This window comes from Notamacropus eugenii, chromosome 1 (genome assembly GCF_028372415.1).
Source record: "Notamacropus eugenii isolate mMacEug1 chromosome 1, mMacEug1.pri_v2, whole genome shotgun sequence".
Classification (NCBI taxonomy): domain Eukaryota; kingdom Metazoa; phylum Chordata; class Mammalia; order Diprotodontia; family Macropodidae; genus Notamacropus; species Notamacropus eugenii.
In genome coordinates, this window is record NC_092872.1 from 625,358,364 (window position 1) to 625,379,123 (window position 20,760).

At 37.4% G+C, this 20,760-nt stretch overlaps 1 long non-coding RNA gene across 2 annotated transcripts in view; it reads right to left on the reverse strand.

Moving 5' to 3' along the window:
• The window catches only part of LOC140520848 (uncharacterized), a 35,823-nt gene extending 22,595 nt beyond the window's left edge, over positions 1-13,228 (reverse strand). Inside the window, exon 1 of one of the 2 annotated variants that reach the window (XR_011972673.1) lies at positions 13,043-13,228. This is a non-coding gene — a long non-coding RNA (uncharacterized lncRNA). The remainder of the gene's footprint in view (positions 1-13,042) is intronic. The other variant, XR_011972672.1, reaches the window with a different exon arrangement.
• Positions 13,229-20,760: the final 7,532 nt, after the last annotated feature.

Sequence of the window (20,760 nt, forward strand, 5' to 3'; positions counted from 1 at the left end):
AATCAACTCAAACTGAAACTCAACCCATTCAAAGTAATACTCACTGTCCTTCCACCCCAAACTATTCCCTCTTTCAAACTGCCTTATTTCTTTTGAGGACACCAACATCATTACAGTCATTCCAGGACCATGAACTCAAAACCATCCCTGACTTTATCTTGACACTCACCTCCCATATCCAGTTAGTCATCAAATCTTGTCAGTTTTCCATCCTCAACATCTTTCATATACATCCTCTTTTCTACATTCACAAAGTCAAAATACTAGTATAATGCTAGTTATTATATTATATACATTACGTAATATATAATTATTAAAATTGCTATTATATAATATTATTATATATTACCTCTCACATGAATTATTATATTCCTAGTTGATCTCCATGAATCCATTCTCCAATATAATTGTCAAATAGATATTACTAAAGTGCTAGTCAGTTTATGCCACTCCTGCTCAAAAAATCCCATTTTGTCCCCTTTACCTCCAGGATAAAAGCAAACTCCTCTGTCTTACTTTTGAACCTTTCAAAATAAAACTCCCTTCTTCCTTTTCTAGATATGTTTCAAGTTAATCTCCATATATACTACATTTCAGTTCAACTGTACTACCTACCATTCCCCATACATGCATTCCATGTCTTATAACTATATCTTTTCACAACCTTCAAGCCTGCCTGAAATGTACTTTCCTAATTTCTAACTATTAGAACCTTTATCTTCTGTCAAATTCAGTTCAAGTACCATGTCTTTCATGAGGTTATTCTCATTGCTTCAAGTTTTAATCTACTCTTCTCCCCCATGGCAGAGGAAATGACACAAACTTTATAATTTCTCTGTGTGTATTTCATATTTACTTATCTATTCCCCATTAATAAAATGTAAGGTCTTTGAGGGTAGGAGCTACTTAATTTTGTACTTGTATCTACATCTAACAAAAGGTGTTTAATAAATGGTTTTTTGAATGAGTGAATAGCTGATTTTATGTGTAGAAGAAGTAATAAGGAGAATTGTTATTCTGGATCTGATTCTAAACAATGAAGAGGAATTGCTTGCCAAAGAAGAACAATGGAAACCGTAACACAAATAACCTTTCCATTTTAGAATTATTGTCAGAGAGGGAAAGCTGTAAATAGTCTCACATGTCCTAAATTAGGAAAGTGTCAATTTCAAAATTTTCGGGAAGGAAATTTTCTGACCTAAAATTCTATGACAGATATTTGCCCCGGAAGGGTAGGAAATTCTTAATAACAAAATTCTGAAGACCAAATTTAAACAACTTTAGTGTTGTGGATATAGGATGAGTTGGGGAAGAGAGCTATTTAAAGAGACTAATGTAGATACATAAGGAAGTCATTGATCTATTTAGATTTTACAAAAGCAGATGCTTTTGCAAAGCATTCAGAAAACAGAAGATTCAATCAGATGTACTTAACTGGATGAATACAAGAATGTGGTAAAAATGGTTGGAAGAACATGAGTAAGAGTACTGGTGTTCAGAATGAGTTGAGAGTAGTAATTATTTCTAAGCACAATAAGTAGGTGATTTTTTTTTCTGTGTTGGTAGAAAAAGAATAATGAAAGAATGGACTGATGCTCTCTCCTTGAGGCCAATGAGATGATAATAATGAATGATAATGAGAAGTCAGACCTCTTTAATTTTTGTTTCAAATTTGTTTTTCTCTGATGACTGGAAATGACAGAACACTTGTTAATATATAGTTGAAATTCAAGACAAATAGGATTTAATATGGAAGCATATAACTGCCCTTACTGAGTTCAAGCCACCAAACTCAGGTGAACTATACCTCAAGATACTGGGGGAAAAAAGAAATCCTTTCATGGATAATTACTTAGTCAGTGTCAGAGTTCTTTGAAAGACTGTGTAAAGTGAACAAAGTACTATAGACCAAGAAAAGGACAAATGTCTGGATTTTTAAAAAAAAGAAGAGAGTGAAGTCTTTACATTTATATGAGAGAACTAGACTTTCATTTCTAGTAGAATTCTTATAATAGAACATACTACCAAAGGGATTATTAGGAAATATCAAGAAAAGGAAGTGGTGATCACAAGGAGACACTTCATTAAGAATAGGTCAGACCACACTAACCTCATTCCTCCCCCTTTTTTAACAACTGGGTAGGTGAGGGGAATGCTGCATATATAACTGACCTAGATCTTAGCAACTGTTTGACAAAGTGGCTCATGCTATCCTTGTGGATAAAATGGAGAGATGCTAGTCAGACAATTGTACAGTTAGCTGGTTCCACAACTGATTGAAGAGCTGGAACCAAAAAGTATTTAGCATGAGATAAAATGAGCATTTAGAAGAATATGGAACTCAAGTTATTCTATTTCATGCATATGTTTTGTGCAATTGTACTTTATGGAATCAAAGTTATCAATAAAAGATAAATGAACAATTGTGATTACAACATTGAAAAGTTTTGCATAAACAATAAATTATGCTAAGATTAGAAGTGAAACAGTTGACTGAAAAAAATTTTTGCAGCTAGTTTCTCTAATAAGGTCTGATATCCAAAATCAACACACAACCAACAGAAATATAAAAGAATAAAAGACATTCTCCACTAGGAAAGAAGAGTAAAAGGATATGACCAAAATTTCTGAAAAATAAAAGTTAACAAGAAAAAATGTTTCAATCACTAATAGAAAAATGCAAATTCAATCTTCTCTGAGAGTCTGATCCACGCCTACTAGATTAGGTAAGATGACACACAAAAAAGTAACCATGTCGGGAGGGTCTGTGAGAGTTTATGAACACTAACACATTTGTTTTGGTGTTGTGAACTAGTCCACAAATTCTGTAAAGTAATTTGGAGCTATTCTGAAAAAGTCACTAAATTGTATGTAAGCTTTTGACCCAGCAATACTTCCTCTAGACAAATATGCCAAAGATGTCAAAGACAGAGGTAAAGGGCTTATATACTAATATACTTAGAGCAGCACTTTTGTGCTGCAAAGAACTGGAAACAAAGTGGATGTCCATTCATTGAGCAATGATGGAACTTATGGCTTCCATATTATTGTTCCATAATAAAGAAAGAAAGAAAGAAATTCTGAGAAAATTGTATGAACTCTTTGGTGCAAATTAAATTAAGCAGAACCAGGAGAAAATGTAAAACTTAGTTAATTATAATGTAAAGTAAAAACCAAAACTTTGAATGACTTCAGATCTCTGATCAATGCAAAGACCAACCCTGACTCTGATAAACTGGTGATAAAGAATTCTTTTCACCTTTTGAGAGAGACCTGATGAATTTAAAACACAGAATATGAGATATATTTACCTTCAGAAAAGGACAATGTGTAATTTGTTTTGGTTAACTATTCTTATTGAAAGGGAAGCATTTTATTTGGAGGCAGGAAGATTATAGGGAAGGTAGTGAAGATGTAAAATAAAAAGAAAAGAAAAAAAAAGCATAATTGAAACCAATGGTCTGTGGCTCAATACCTTACTCATTCACGCTGATCTACTTTAAAATTAGTGCAATTTTAAAGTTTTAATCCATATTGTCAGTTGTCAATCTGGCATTAAAAAGGAAACTTTGCTGTTGTTTTTCAGCCAGGCTACTCTGTCTGTGAGACAGATTTAAGTATTTACCTTCTCTTCTCGAGTACCACATATATTTTCATTTCATTTCAATTCATATTTATTTATCACCTATTATGTGTACAACCCTATAAAGAGTCCTAGAGATCCGAAGAAAATTGATCCAGTCTCTTCCCTCAAAGAGCTTATTTTCTTCTGGGGTAAAACTTTGGCATGACTGAAAGCTGATCTCCAGCACCCTATTTGTGATTTGAGAGGCAAAGTGTGCTGCATTTGGAGAGAGAATTCTAGTTAAAATCTTAGCTCTGCCACTTCTACCTCCATGATTCTGGCCAAATCATTTGATCTTTCTGAACCTTGATTTCTCCATCTATCAAATAATGATATTGAACTAAATTGCCTCCTTCTAACTCTAATATCTATGTTCCTTTGATCCCCTTGTCTTTTAGGGTTCTCCAGTCATTTAACGCATGCTAGTCTTGTTCTCTTACCTCCTCTAGAATCCTACTTTCCTTTGTTGTTCTTGGTCAGTCGTGTCTGATTTTTTGTGAGCCCATTTGAGGTTTTCTTGGCAAAGACACTAGAGCAGTTGGCCCTTTCCTTCTCCAGCCCATTTTATAGATGAGGAGACTGAGGCAAACAGAGTTAAATGACTTGCCCAGGGTCATACAGCTTTTACATGTCTGAGTTGGTATTTGAACTCAGAAAGATGTTTCTTCCTGACTCCAGGCCCTGTACTCTATCCACTCTGCCATGTAGCTGCCCTACAATCTACTAGTACCAAAAAAAGAATTGTGGGTCAGGATTTAGAGCTTTATGGAACCTTAAATATAAACTGAGAGAGGTAGCATGGCATAATAGAGAGAGTGCTAGAATTGAAATTGGGAAAGCCTTTGTTCAAATCCTCTCTCATACTTCCTGTGTGAACACGAACAAATAATATAGTGTTCTCTGAGTCTTGATTTCCTTGCTTATTAAATGGGGATAAAAAAATAAAAATTTTTCATGAGATGTGAATGAGATAATATACGCATAGTGCTTTGTAAATTTCAAAATAATATATAAATGCCAATTTCTTTCTTTTAGTCACCTGATGCCATAGAGCCCCCTCCTATACTACTCTTTTCTAGATAGATCTCTGACAAATCAGCTCCATCTTCTGCTTGAATATCACCAACATACTATTTCAAAAGCAGCTCATTTCATTGAGTGTTATCTTTAATTGTTCAATTTGATTTCTGTATATTAATAGGAAATTCCCCTGCAAGTGACTTTTCCTTCATGAGATAGGAGGTGAAAGCATTATTGTTTTCATTTCCTGGATGATAAAATGGGCAATCATCAAGGTTAAATGGCCACATTCCTAGGAAATACTAGCTTCAGTCCTTCATGATGTCCATACATTGCTTCTGTGACTGATGGAGCCTAACCAGTGATGCTTATTATTGTCATATCCTAATGTGGTACAGACAGCAAATCAACATTTGCAACTGTGTCCATTAAGTTAAATATGTACCTCTGCAGCCAAGCATAATGGGCTAAGTTAGTGGAGAAGCATCAATCCTAAGAGTGAATCTATTTCCTCTCACCAGTTTTTAGCACAGCCTTAACAATGCTTAAATGCAGGCTGTAGGGATGTATTAATATAGTCTTATTGTAAAGATAAAAACTAAATTTGCATGACAGCCACTGTTGCATATTGCATATTTCAGTCGAGTTATAAGTTTCATTAACAGTACAGGGAAGGTTTTTATGAGTGTCCATGAAAGAAAAAGGAATAAAATTTGTCTCCTCTTTAAAATTTTATAACTGGAGTTACACTGTACATTAAGTAGTTCAGTTCCTAATGCCATGAAAAGGAAGTGACAAAATGTTGACTCTAGTGCCCAGAAACAACTAAAAATATTTGTATATTTGAAAGAACTGTCATGTCTCCATGGTTTAAAGTGGCCTGATTGCTGCCTACACACCACATTCTATTTCTTCTCACTGTCCTTTACACAAGTGGTTCCAATAACTTCTCTCCTTAATTCTGCTAATATAATCCCTGGGGTTTTTCATAGCTCAGCTCAAGGGCTACCATCTGGATATGGTCTTTCCGGGTCCCTTCAGATATCAGAATTCCCTCTCTCATGAGATAACGTGATTGTCTATATTTTGTAGTGTATATAATGAATCTTCCAACTTGAAAGTAAGACCATTAAGGAAAATTGCTATTTTTCTTCTGTTTTGTATCCCTAGCATCTAACACGGTGCTTTGCATACAGCAAGCACTTAATGATTTTTTTTTTAATTGAATAAAGTGTCTTCTGGAGGAATCTGCCAGATAATACTCATTGTTGTTATGACTCAACCAATCCTCATTGTTATTATTACTCAAGCAAAAGGCCAAATATTGACTCAATCATATACTTAGAATTCTTATTGGTGAAATGTCATTACATTTTTGATGCTGAAAGACAAATGTTATATATTCAATTGGGACAAGAGTTTCACTAAACACTCAATTACTTCTGTTTTGAAGTAATCCTTAGTTGGTACTACTCATATGTTATATATAACATATATGAAATATAGTTCAAGCCATCATCTATCACTTAAATTGTTGTAATAGTCACCTAACAGGTCTCCCTACCTCTAAACTCTCAAACTCTTTATCTTCAATCTATCTTCCACATAGATGCCTAAATATCTTCCTAATGTGTGTCCTAACAGTTACTAAACTATTTTTAAAAAGCCACCTTCGGTAGCTTTCCATTGCTTGCAGAATACAATATACACTTTTGGTTTGTTATTCAAGGTCATATGTCTTCAGCCTACCTTTCTGGCTTTGGCAAACTCTCACCCTAACTGAAATAGGAGTAAGGACTAGAGATTTGCTGTGCTGTGTGACAAGAAACTGTCTCAAAGGAGTTGCCTCAAAGCCTCTTTTGGATTCCCCCCTGGACAGAGAAGAAGGAAGGGAAGAAAGACTCTCTAAGTGAGGATTTGTCCAGAAACACTTAGCCTGAGAGAGATCTCACTTTCCAACAGCCTTCAAGCCTAAGAAGCTTGAATCTACCAAGAGAATAGCCCCTCTCCACGGAGGTGCAGGAGTGGGAGGGCTAAAGCTGACAGATCAGAAGGTGAGTGAGGCTTCCCTAAATAGCTCCAAGGAAGCTCAGGGAACCTCTCTCCATTTTCCTCCAGGGGGTGAGTCTTCTGCACCATTAGCAAAGCAAAGCAATATCTACTTCAGTATCTTTGGAGCCTAAACACATCCATCCCCACTTCCAACCTCGATATATCACCTTTTCCCCCATCTTTAAAGAAATATATGGGAAAGAGTTATATTACATTAATTTATGAGTAGTTGAAACAGGTTTTATGGTATAGGTTTTTGTGATAGCTCTGTGTAATGGTAATGTAAATAAGAAGATCTTTCCCATTTATTAACAGGCCCATGTGACCTGTCTGGGTCACATGGAAGTCTGAGTCACATGAAACCTGCAGTCCAAAGAGCTTGCTGAAAGGGGAGAACAGGAAGGGGAGAACAGGAAGAGGCAGAGCTAGAGCAGAACTGAGAGAAAGTCAGGCATGACAGCAGTCAGAGCTAGAAAGGATGCAGGCAAGCAAGCAGCTGGTTAGCGTTAGTGAGAGAGCTTGTTTGTGATTTTGTTTAAGAGAATCTGCTTGTGATTTGTTTAATGGAGCTGGTTTGTGGGAAGCCTAGCAGGGGGAAGGCTTGGGGATGATGTTGCCCTCTGCATTGTTATTGCGTATAGATTATTGTGGATTTGGCTTTCTGGTGTCTGAATAAATGTTTTGGTTCTGTCTTCCATGTGGAAAGTCTGTAGTATTTTGAGATTCAGAATTGTGCTGGGATATTCATGGCCGCCATAGGTGCTGTGAATATTGAGTTGGTGCTATTCTCTGTTGGATAGGAATTGTCCAATTAAAAACTATATTAGAGTAGTGGCTAGAGACCTGGACTTAGATTCAGGAAGATTTTGGTTCAAATCCCATCTAAGATACTTGCTAGCTGTGTGACTTTGAGCAAATGACTCATCATCTTTGTGACTCAGTTTCTTCATTTGTAAAATGAGTGGTTGGACTCAAAGGCTTATAAGGTCCCTTCCAACTGTAAATTTATGATCCTTTCACACTTGGACTGTGAGTAGAATCTTGCATTGGATTACAGCTCATTCCAAGAATATATTTCATTTTCTCCCATGCTGAATTCAGTTGTGGTATGAGAAGCCCCATGGGGGAGTAAAGGACCTCTGTAATGCTTGAAAACTAATTATTTGTGTGATAATTCCTTCCTACTATATCTTGAATAGCTTGAAGGAAGGTTCTATGCTATTTTTCAACTTTGCATCCTCAGGGTCTAATAATAACCCACAATTCTATAGAGCTTTAATTTTATAAGCTGATTTTCTCCAAATAATACCAACAGATAGATATTATATGTTAATAATCTCATTTACAGATAAGGAAATTGAGACTCAGAGATTAAATTAACTTTCCATAATTACAGAACTAAGAGATGTTAGAGATAGGATGTAAACCCAGATCTATTTACCAGCATTGTTTCTAAAATTATACTATCTCTATAGACCTACTTCTATAGCTTACCTATGAACAGTTAATAATTATAACTTCATTGTTATGTCTTATCTTCTATACTGTATCCTAAGAGGCAGTGCATTTAAGGAAAGAGTGCTAGAACCACACTCATGTAAGATCTGGGTTCAAATCTTGCCTCTGACCCTAATTAGTTTTGTGGTCCTTGGGAAGACACAACTTTCTGAGTGTCTGCTCCAAAATAGCAATAAAAATACCTATGGTATCAAGCCCAGAGTTTTGTTGTGAGGGCCAAATGAAAGCAAGCATGAAAAACAGTTTGTTTATTTCAAGATGTGGTATGTGGTCAATGTGCCCTGGACAAGAAGACATGGGCTGAAATATAGAATATCTTGGGCACTCTAAAGCTTATGTGAACTTGGTAAAGTTATTTGTGCTCCTTAAGGCTCAGTTTCCTCATCTGTAAAATAAGCAAAATATGTGTATTACCTATCTCATGAGATTTTTGGGCAGATCATATGAGACATTACTGTATAAAAAAGTGTTTTGCTGAAGTGTTAAATAAATGTCAGGGACAGCTAGATGGTGCAGTGGATAGAACACCAGTGCAGGAGTCGGGAGGACTTGAGTTCAAATTTCACCTCAGTCACTTGGCACTCACCAGCTGTGTCACCTTAGGCAAGTCACCTAACCCCAATTGTCTCATTCTGGGTCATCTCCAGTCATTCTGATGAATATCTGGTCACTGGATTCAGATGGCTCTGGAGGAGAAGTGAGGCTGGTGACGTGCACAGCCCTCCCTCAATCAAAACAAAGTCAAGTGCAAGTCATGTCATTATTTCTCTGATGGCATGGTCTTCTTTGGCAACAAAGGATGAACACACACACACACACACACACACATACGTATAAATCAGTTCTCATCGTTATGCAATTTTTAAGAGCATGGAAGCAGATTTGTTGTATCTTTCATAGTACCTAGTAGACTGCATTACCTCATACCAAGCACTCATTAATTTGTCATTGAATTAATGAAGGAAGGAAGAAATGAATGAACTAATGATTATCATATTGAAGTATAAATTATAGAAGCCCAAGTTCCCTTAACGTTGTGTATAGCTCATTACAGTTACCTCAATAATCTCTGGCTTCTAATCTTATCTGTTCTCACTTAACCACTCTTACCCCACTTTCTCATTCTCTGGGGCATCTTTGTCCTTTCCAGAACTGGGAAAGCCTAGTCACTTAGCATTGCTGAATACTTAATGATTCAGTCCCAGGTCAAGACTACACTTGCTATTCTTTAAAGTCTCTTCCTCTGAAGAATAATGAAGAAAATAACTATGAAATTAAAGTATAGTGTGTAGGGTCTATTCAGGAAAAAAACTATTTTTATTAAAAAGCTGCTGAGCCTTTTTCAGGGTTACTTTCTACTTTCAGTGTCCACTTGATTTACCTTGCTCTCACCTGTGTATCAAAGAAGCTGTAACAAGCACAGTGACCACACCTTGATGAACTGTTTTAGCAGACTAGCTAAACCAGACTTCCTCTGGTGGATTGGGTGAATGAGAACAATTGTTCCAAATGCCATGAAGGCAGCTGAAATAGATGCTGTGGAGCACTTAGAGCTTAGTTAGATATCGAAGACACCAAGGTCATCCACTGCATTCTGGGTCATCTGGGTTATCTTGACTTTGTCTTGTTTGTACTGATGACTCGAAGAGAGAGTGAGGCCAAAGACTTAACCCAACTCTGCCTCACTTGAATCCAGGTTATACACTAATCAAAAGATATTATTCATACCATTTTACCTCTTTTTTGCTTTTTTAACCTACGTTAAAATACTGCGCTGACAGGCAAGTAATGAAGAAGCAGGTATGGATACACTGGGAGCTGTAATCACAACCCTGAACATAGGCAGCCCAGTAGAAGTAGCAGTGTGATATAGCAGACTCCTAAGTAATGATCAGCCTTTTAAGGAATACTTTGCTCATATTTTTGGTGTGAGGAAGGGGCTAAAAACGGTGCCTTAATTTTTTTTTTTGCTTCACTAAACCCTGGTCTGCTTACTGAAGCAGGTCAGCATTCCACCATGTGGTTGAAACACAATGTCAAAACACACAAAAAAGAAATGCACAAAAACTTTTGCAAACACGATTCCACTCACCATCAGTACATGGAATATGTATACACTTATATCAGAACACTAAATTCAGTTGACCTGAAAGATGAACCACTTTTGTTGCAACAGAACTCAGCAGATATCACAACCAAATAGAAGCCCTGAGTAAAACAAGGCTGGCAAATGAAGAAAGCTTCCTGAAGTTGGAGCTGAATACGTATTTTTTTTCTGGAGTGACTGTATTAAAGGGTGGAACTATGAGGCTGGTATAGATTTTGCAATCAAAACTATTGTAGACAAGATGTTTGTATGCCTAACAGATGACAAAATCATGACAATGTGATTACTACTTTCAGGAAAGCACCATGCCACTATCATATGTGAATATGCTCCCACCACAGTGAACTCTGTTGAGGTCAAAGAAAAACTTTATGAGGACCTGGAGACTCTCATCATCAATGTGCCAAAATAGAAGAAACTTAATAGTTCTGGGTGACTTTAATGCAAGAATAGGCACAGACTATCAGATATGGAAGGGAGTTCTAGGGAGGAATGGAGTTAGAAAAAGCAATAGCAATGGTCACAATCTTGAAGACTTGTGCATCTCATGACCGACACCAACACTGTCTTCCCTTTACCTAGACACAATAAAATTTCATGGATGCACCCTTGCAACAAGCATTGGAATTTAGTAGACTGCTATAGTGAGGAGAAGAGACAGAATGTGAGAGTGACAAAGGCAATGTGTGGTGCAGAGTTCTGGACCGATCATAGACTTATTGTCTCCAAACTAAATATTCACATTCAGTAAAGCAACAGTCCAATTATCAGAAAGACAATTATCAGGAGATTCAAGGTCAATGGATTAGTGCACTTCTCCAAGTAGGAACAGTGTTTGTTAATTTGAAGGGAAAATTAAACCAACACATAATTGGCAACAGTGGAGCAGAAAAGGAATGGGCAACTTTCAGAGATTTGGTGTACAGCACTGCATTTGCTTATCTGGATCAGAAAACACACAAACACCAAGACTGTTTGACAAAAAGAAGATGGTCATCTACCTGAGAGCCAGTGTGGCTTCAAAAAGAGTCAAAGAATGATTGATATGGTGTTTGCTCCCTGATAATTCCAGGAGAAATACCAGGAGCAGAACAGAGGTCTTTACACAACATTCATTGATCTGATCAAGGCTTTTGATATGGTCAGTCATGAGTATTTGTACCTATGTAACTCTTAGCTCACAGGGACAATTAGAATTCTTTTATCAATAACCATGACCCCATTTGGGGTTTTCTTGAAAAAGAAATTGAAATGATTTGCCATTTCCTTATCCAGCTCATTTTACAGATGAGAAAACTGAGACAAATGGAGTTTAATGACCTGCCCAGAGTCACACAGCTAATAAGTATCTCAGGTTTTATTTGAGCTCAGATCTCTCTGACTCCAGACCTGGAGCTCCATCTACTGTACCACCTAGTCTTATCATTAATGAAGATTAATTACTCAATACCCTGTACCTGTGTGAAAGGCAGATGAAGTTGGTGAGAGGAAGAAAGAATAAAGATCTTGGCTTTTTTAGTTTCCATTGTCAAGATGGAGATTCCAACCTCACTTTAGGCTGCTGAAGGAAGAGACTCTTAAAAGTCAGAATATGGAATGGCAGTGTCTATTTGTCCCTGCTCCCCAGCTTGCTACCTACACTAGGGACATCAGAGAATATCAACATCAGAGAATATCAATTAAGGTGAAAAATTTCTCTCTCTATCTCTCTCTCTGTCTCTTTCTGTCTCTGTCTCTGTCTCTGTCTCTCTCCTGATCTGTTATCTTGTTTCCAATGAGAGTTCACTCACTTTGTATTGTCTTGTCTGTATTCCCCTGTATGTACTTTCTCTGACTTTTTTTTATTAGCTTGGTCAAATGGGTCTATTGCTACTTGCTATAGCAAATTCAAACTAGAATTTGATGGGAAGGGAGTCAAGTCTTAGATCTAAAGTTTGGCACTTTCCTTTCCCCTTAATGATTTGTGATCCAGTGTTGGTTTTTAACTCCTGTCTGACACTTCTTGACCCCATTTGGGGTTTTCTTGGCAAAGATACTGGAGTGATTTGCCATTTCCTGTCCTGTCTCATTTTACAGATGTACAAACTAAGGCAAACATGCTAAAGTGACTTGCCCAGGGTCACACAGCTAGTAAGTGTCTGAAGCCAGCTTTGAACTCAGGAAGATAAGTCTTCCAGACTTCAGGTCCAGTGCTCTATCCACTGTGCCATCTAGCTACCCCAAAAGTGTAGTTGGAACTCAAAAATTGCTTTCCCTTGACTAACAATATTCAGGGACCATATAGATCTAATCTAACCTGGTTTCTCCTCTCCCTGAGGAGATCAGAATGGTCAACCTGTAGTTGTAACCTCCTGTTTCTTCTCCTGTAAAGAAACAAGTATACTTGGAGAAGAGTTAGGGGAGGAAGCACTCGAGATGTCTATTCCTAACTCCCTGTTCACCACATTTAGATATACCCATGTAGATATACATGATCTACATAGGCAAAAGCAATTAAACACTTCCCCCTAGACCCCCTACAGATAGATGGCTAAATAGATGGCTATATATATATATATATATATATATATATATATATATATATATATAATATATATATATATATATATATATATATGTACGTACGTATATGAAACACTCATTGTGTGTCAGGCACTATGATAAGGGATGGATATACAAATATAAGTAAACAAGACTATCCCTGGCTTCAAAGAACTTACATTTTATAGAATGGACCTGCTCCATTGTCCTGTCTACCAGTGGCCCAGGAGTTTGACTAACACTCAGAAGCACATAAAGTATCCCCTAGGATCCTTCATATCTTAAAAGCAGGAACTTCTAACTAGGAAGATAACCAAGTAAGGTAGCCCCTATTTACACAGGTTCTCTTGAGGCCATAATGACCTCATAATGAGAAAATATGTTCTTCCATTCTGAAAACTGCTGTGTGCCACTTCTGTGCAACCAACCTTTTGACAGCCAAAGTCTACATCTAATGATGCCCTTTTCTAATGATAATTAGGCTGGTGATCTGCTTTCACTGCTGGACTTTGAGTTATCTTTTTAGATTAGCTACATTCCTCAGATCCTTCCCTCGCCTATGTTTTCACCACCTTGGAAGGAGGGTTTTGTTGTCCTCTTCCTCCCACCTAAAGAGGATGTGCTGTGTTTTTCTCATACAGAACAAAGCTCGTGTTATGAGTTTTGAGTGGTCCTGTGATTCGATCACATCACTCTTTAAGCTGCCTTGTCAAAAATTCAGAGATGGTTGAATACAAGCTCAAAATAAGACAAGGCTCCTAGCTCCACAGATCAGTCATTCACTGAGCTTTAGGTGCCCACAGAGAATTGTATGTAACAGGAAAATAGCATGTAATTGTGCGAACAATTGACTCTATTAGTTTCCCTGGGATTAAGTCTGTACTGTCTATAGTAGCTTTGACAGCAAAAGAAGAAGAAAAGAATTGTGTGTGCAATTTTCATAACTTATTCCGTAATGAAATGGAATGTGAATTGAATTCTGTGATAAGCCAACGCTCAAAATGAATGAGAGTTCAAGTTGATTTATTTTTAATTAATTTCAGGGATGGAGAAAGGAGCCAGATTGACAAGCTGGGAGCCCTTGATACTAAATTTATCTGAGGTGTCAGGACAACACCTGGAATAGCAGCAAGCCTGAAAGGAAAGTCAGATTCTTGCTAACAGTAGAGAAGTGGAGTTGCTTCTTCCAAGAGAAGACTTACTATAGGACAAGAAGGACAATATGGAAGTTTGTTTACACAAGCTTCATTGAGTTCAATATATCTTTGAACAGGGCTAGATTACATTTGGACAATGTCAAAGCTGAGTAGCTTTCAAATGAAAAAATATCTAATGAGATAATATTTGTAAAAAATAGCACAGTGCCTGGCTTGTTTCCTGTAATATATATTGATATTTGATAATTATATATATGATATATAAAAATAAAATAAATGTTTATATCTTTCCTACTTCCACCTTCTTTAGTACAAAGGGTGCTAGACCAAGAACCAGAGAACTTTATTTCAAATCCCAGCTCTGCCATTGATGCTGCTTTCTGATCTTGAACTATTCATTTAACTTCTTTTGGCCTCCATTTTCCTCATCTGTGAAATGAGAAGTTTGGACTAGATAATCACAAGGATCACTTTGAATTCTAAAGATCTCTGAATTTGTAGAGTGATAAGGTGATTAGGTATCCTGCCATCATCATCACCATCATCATAGTCATCATCATAACCATTATAACAATAATAACTCCAGAAATTTAAGAGCAAGATTTTTATTAGATGTGGACATTCTGAATATTCACAATCTCCAAACTATGTAGGATGAAAATATCTCAAAATATAGAGACTTAGAAGAAATCAAAACCATATAGGAACAGGATGAAGTATATCTCCCCATTATTCTGTCTTTTATTCAAGTTATTTCAAAGATGCTTTCAATTAAAAAATATATTTAAACCCAAACTTTTTTTGCCCAGTTGAAAAAAGCAGTCATCTTATCCACTTACAAAATAGTTCACTGAATTTTATACATAAAAGAATAACAACAATTAAGTCTAGGTTCATTTCTATATAAAATCCATCAAACAAAAGATAAGGCAAAAATAATAATAGCTTGGCTTAAATAGCATGTTTATGTTTTGCAAAGTGCTTCACATGCATTATCTCATTTGATCCTCACAATAATTCTTTGAAGTAGATACTATCACTCCCATTTTACAGATGAAGAAACTGAGACTCATAGGAGCTAAGTGACATCAAGAATTTTATAGTTTGTAAGTACTACAAAATTCAGATCCAAGTCTTTTTGACTCTAGGGATAGCATTTTGTTTAGTACAGCATGGTGCTCATAATGTGGTGTCTTTCTGCTATGTAATCCTTCAAACCCTCCCACCTAGACCTCCAGTTCCCTCCTGGGAACTCTGATGATTGGCGAAAGCTTATTACATGTAGCATGAGCTGTTCCCCAACCACACCATCATCCTGCCATGACTGAGCACACACCTTTCTTCACTGCCACCTTTCCACCTCTGGGAATAGAAATCAAATCAGTATCCCCATTGATAGTAGAAAGAATATGATGGCAAATGTCCTATGGCTTCACCCTCTACATGCAATCACTTCACCTTTCCCTGCCCATAAGTGTTAACTTCTCTTATTAGAATGTAAATTCAATTTCTTGAGGGCCACAAGGGATCTCTCTTGGATTTATAGCCCTAGCACCTAACAGTACCTAGCACTTGGTAAGGAATTTATAAATGCTTTTCATTCATTCATTCAAACAGAGATGAAAATGAAGAAAAGCCTGTTCCCAGGAAAGAAATACATTATCTCAAACACACAAAGGCACCCTTTTTATTCTTTTTTAAGAAGTCAAGCAAATAATAAACATTATTTAATTTCAATGACAAAATGTGAAAAAGAGACAGTAGAAACCAAGTGGACAAAGAGACTCATTGAAGGATCAGTCCTATACAAAAAGCAAGCATCTCCTCCTAGGTAACAGGTGAGGCTGCCTACCTAGCTTCCTTTCCTTGAATGGGTTTGAGAAATTATGCCTGTGCAGACTTGTATGCCAGTTTAAAGCCAAAATGGAGATAGAAAAATACCAGATGGATGAAATATATGCCTAGAATAAGATAGAAAACCTTAATATAGAGAATTAAGATTCTATTGGGGGATGCCTAAAAAGAACAGAAATTTTGTTTTATTTTTGAGGTACTTAAAGTGTAATGAGAAAAGCTGTGAGGAGTGACCTCTATTGTTCCTTACATGCCATCTGCCGTTAAGAAAACAAGGAGCCACTCCATGAAATTAATGTTTGGGAAAAGTAGACTCTTAAGCAAAAAGTCATACTTCCATGCACATACACTCATTCCTCCCTCCACTCCCCCCCCCCCCCCCCCACACACACCCAGCACAGGCTTTCTTGGTTTCACTGGAGGTCATAAAGTTCAGCACTATGACTTCATTTTATAACAGGGATGGTTGGTTTTATGGAGAGTTTCATTTATAGTTATGTTAAAATAAAGTCAATCAAATATGCATAAGAACACAAGAGCTCTTCTGGGGTCAGAAAGATATCCTTTCCTTCCCTCGAGTGTATTCTCACTTTCCACATTAGATGGTAACTGAGCTAATGCCCTGAGCTGCAGTCCTGAGTAGAAAAACTCTCCTTGTTTCCTTCGGGGTCAAGTGTCTATTCCTACCCCCTTCCCTATCCCCACCCTCAGGGTGACTTTATGATTGTGGACTAGACTGTGAATTGTGGAGACCAGAAAAGGGACCTTGGAGTTAGAAAGACTGAGGTCCAAGCCCTGTCTCAGATGCTTACTGTCTCTGTGACCCTGGGCAATCCAGATGCCCCAGGCTACTCTACAAAACAATGTTCTAGAACAAAGGCTGATGGTCTACAAAGGCTTTCCCTATACCAGTTGTATCCCAGATGCTGGTAAATACTGGAAAAATGACTTACGAAAAGCTATGCAGGGGGACACATTCTCTTTATTTTTGTTTTGCTACAGGGGAGTTCAGCACGTGCTTATTTCCCACCAGCTTTTAGACTTCTTTGGAACTATTCATTCTCCTTTCCCCCTTTCCCTTTTCAGCTTCCTTCTGTGTGTGGTCTTTCCAAATTAGGTTGTAAATTCCTTTAGGCCAGGGATTTTCTTTGTTTTTATTTGTATTTGTTTCTCCAGTGGTTAACCCGGTGTTTGGCACATTGTAGAAACTTTTAAAAATGTTTATTTGATCAACTGACTGGGGAACATGACTTTGGTAAATGCAAAATGATTTACCAGGAAACCTACAGGACCTAGAAAGGGTCTACAATTCTTGAGAGCCTTGCTTAAGGAGTCAAACTCAGGTCCAATCAAAGAAGAAAGTTTTCACCTGTGGGCACTGGAAGGCTTGTTCCTCTGTTGTCCAAGGACCAGCATAGCTGAGTGCATCACTGTAATGTAATGAAGTCATCTAGTAAAGAATGGAGAAGTTGTATCCATGTTGAAGAAATCATAGATCTTTTAAAATATTTAAGACAGAGGAAGGAGAAATAAGTCCTCTACAGCAGCCATGTTTTTAAAGCACTGCTGTGTAGGTATGCACACGCGCGCACACACACACACACACACACACACACACACACACACACACACACACACACACACACACACACACACACACACACCTGGAAAGACAGCCACTGTGCCAAAAGGGAAGGCTCCCATTTAGCCAGAATCCAGGGCTCACATTCAGAATATAGGGAGTTAGCCCGGGTAAGAAACACCATTCCCCAAACTCATCAGTCATGTTTGGGTGTTTTTCCTACCTGAACTACCACATAATGAGAACTGCCAAGCGGCCTTTGATTGGCTCTTTTCCTCAATACCTTTCATCTTTACCTCTGAGCTTTTTGGTTGTCTGTACCATCCAGATAAATTCCAGATAAATAAAGTAAATTCATCCCAGCCTCAGATACTCATTAGCATTGGACAGAAATGTTCTTATATCAATTAACCCTTCATAAACTATTCTTAAAGAATCTGGGTTTCCTGGGGAATGAGGAATAATAATAGGAATAGTAAAAATCATCATTTTATTTTGATAGATTTAAATTGAATTCAAGACCCATATTATTCTTTTGCATTATTCCACAATGGGGGAAGATTGACTTCGAGATTTTTGTAATGTCACTCAGACACAAGACTCTTAAACACAGCTTGCTACCAACCATTATTTATGCTCCTTTTTCTGAGCAGAACATAATAACTGCTAATTAAGTCTTTTGTAGCCTGACTCTGAACTAATTAGGGTTAATTGAGCCTGCTTGTGCATTAGCTACTCCAGCTCTTGTCCTTATAATCAAGGTTTTGGAGCACATTGCCTATTTAGTCACTCAGTTAGCCCAGACTTCTCCTTCCCAGTGGGCATTAGACTGGAGCCCTGGGCACTGTGAAAAGGACCAGCAGAGGCTCGGCCCCTTGATTGCTTTACTAACTTATTTCATCTACTATGTATGGCTATATTTTAACTATCAGAGGGAAATGACAGTGGAATGAGTCCCAGCAGGATGGGTCAGCCCTTGGGTAGGCTTCATATGGTTTTAACTTTGATTTGTTACCATTAAGAGAACCCACTAAAGGAATTTCTTTTTCTTCCCAAGAACAAGGGAAGTCTCTCTCTGGGTCTTTTTGGGATCTGCCACAAGCCTACAATTTAGGCCTTCTTAGAAACTCTATTATTTAGTTACGTGTCACAATGATTGTTTTTTTCATTTACTATATATACATACACATATATACATACTATACATACATTCTCTCTATACACATACACATATATACATACTATACATACATTCACATGTACATACATACTATACATACATGCACACATTTACTATACATACATATATATATACTACACATACATATGTATATACACACACACAAATATATCAGACACAGTTATTGTATGTTGTCATCCCCATTAGAATGTGAACTCCTTGAAGCAGAAATCATGATTTTTGTCTTTCTTTGTATCTGTAATCCTTAGCACAGAGCCTGTTTTGTGACTAGCTTCATGCCTCACTCCACATAACCTTTATTAAAACTCATATACCTACAGGAAAAGGTGTGTGCTCTTTTTGCCTTTGTATCTTCCATGGGAAATTTAGTCCCTTGCATGTAGAAGGTTGCTGATACAGGAAACTCAACTCAAATTTAATTAAACTGAATTGGGATGGTCACAATAAAAATGAAGAGTAAGAAATCAATAGTTGATGTAAAAGCATGAGAAAGAGGGAGAAGACGAAGTAGGGAAGAAGGGTGAGATAGAAACAGAAAAACCAGGGAGAGGGAGGAGAAGGACAGAGAGACAGAGAGAGACAGAGACAGAGAAACAGAAAGGAGTACAGGCGACTTATGGAATCAAGGTAAATTAATTGCAGGCATCTATGTGGCTCAGGACCTGGAGTCAGGAAGATTCATCTTCCTAAATTCAAATCTGACCAGTGTGACCCTGGGAAAGTCACTTATAGTTTGCCTCAGTTTCCTCATCTGTAAAATGAGCTGGAGAAGGAAATGGCAAACTACCCCTATATCTTTATCCCAAATGGTGTCATGAAGAGTCAGAAATGACTGAAAAATGACTGAATAAAAGTAGTTAAACACTGGGAGCTTCTCTATTCATTAATGTACCTACTTAGAGTACATCAACTCAGGGTTCCAATAATCACAGACTTTTAGAGCTGGAAGAAGTATTAAGGAACCTTTAGTCCAATTTCCTAATTTTAGAGATGAGAAAGCCAAGACTCAAAAAGAGGATAAGATTTGCTCAAGGCTGCATGATAATAACTAGCTTGTGCCAGACTATTATATAATCCCAGAATTCAGAGCTAAGAAAAGAAAAACACACACACACACACACACACACACACACACACACACACACAAAACTTACTTAGAAATAATATAGCCTAATACCTCACTTAGAGATCAGAAATGGAAGGTTCCAAAAAGGGTTGTGTCTTACCCAAAGCCACATGGGTTCTGATAAGAGAACTAAGATTTGAATTCAGGTTCTCTGTTGCTGCTTCTACACGGCAATTCCACACAAGAAGTGGGATCAGAACCCAGGTCAGATCCTAACCTAATTCAGGTGGGTTACTGGATGAGCAAGGACTCTAATCTGATTTTATCTGTTGCTGGGGATGATTACCACCAGCAGGAGGTCTCTTTAACCTCATAATTATGACCAAGTCACTTACAGAGGAGTGAATTCCAAACTTTCAGTCTCTCAACTAATGTGTACTGAGCATACTGTAGCAGTCCATTAAGCAGCAGGCTACCTATGAATATTCATTTTCTTGTCTTTTTGTTATTTACATGTTTGGTTCAGACAATTCTTTGCTACAAATGTTTTTAGTTTATGCCAAATGATATTAAATTTAATTCAACAAATATTCAGTAAGTACTAACCATATGCCAGGCCCTGTGGTAGAAATACAAAAACAAAACAGTCTTTGCCCTCAAGGAACTTGTATTCTTTTGGGGGAGATATGAAATGCACATAGTTAAGTCAGTAAAAATATAAACAAAGTCAAGAAAATAATTTTGTAACCAGAACTGAGAGGAAGGGTGGGAAAAGATTGTACTTAGGAGAGAGCTCTACCTCCAGCTAGGGACTGAGAGGATTCTAGGCAAGACCTGGGGGAAGGGTGGGGAGAGGTCATCTAAACAAAGGCACAAGGGCAGGAGACGCAATGTCATATACAGCAAGTATGCCAGTTTGGTTGGAATTCAGAAGGGTAAGAGTGCATGTATGTTGGGGATCAAGGACGCGATATGAAATTATTCTGGAAAAACAGATCAGAGTTAGACGGTGAAGGACTTTAAATACCAAACAAAGA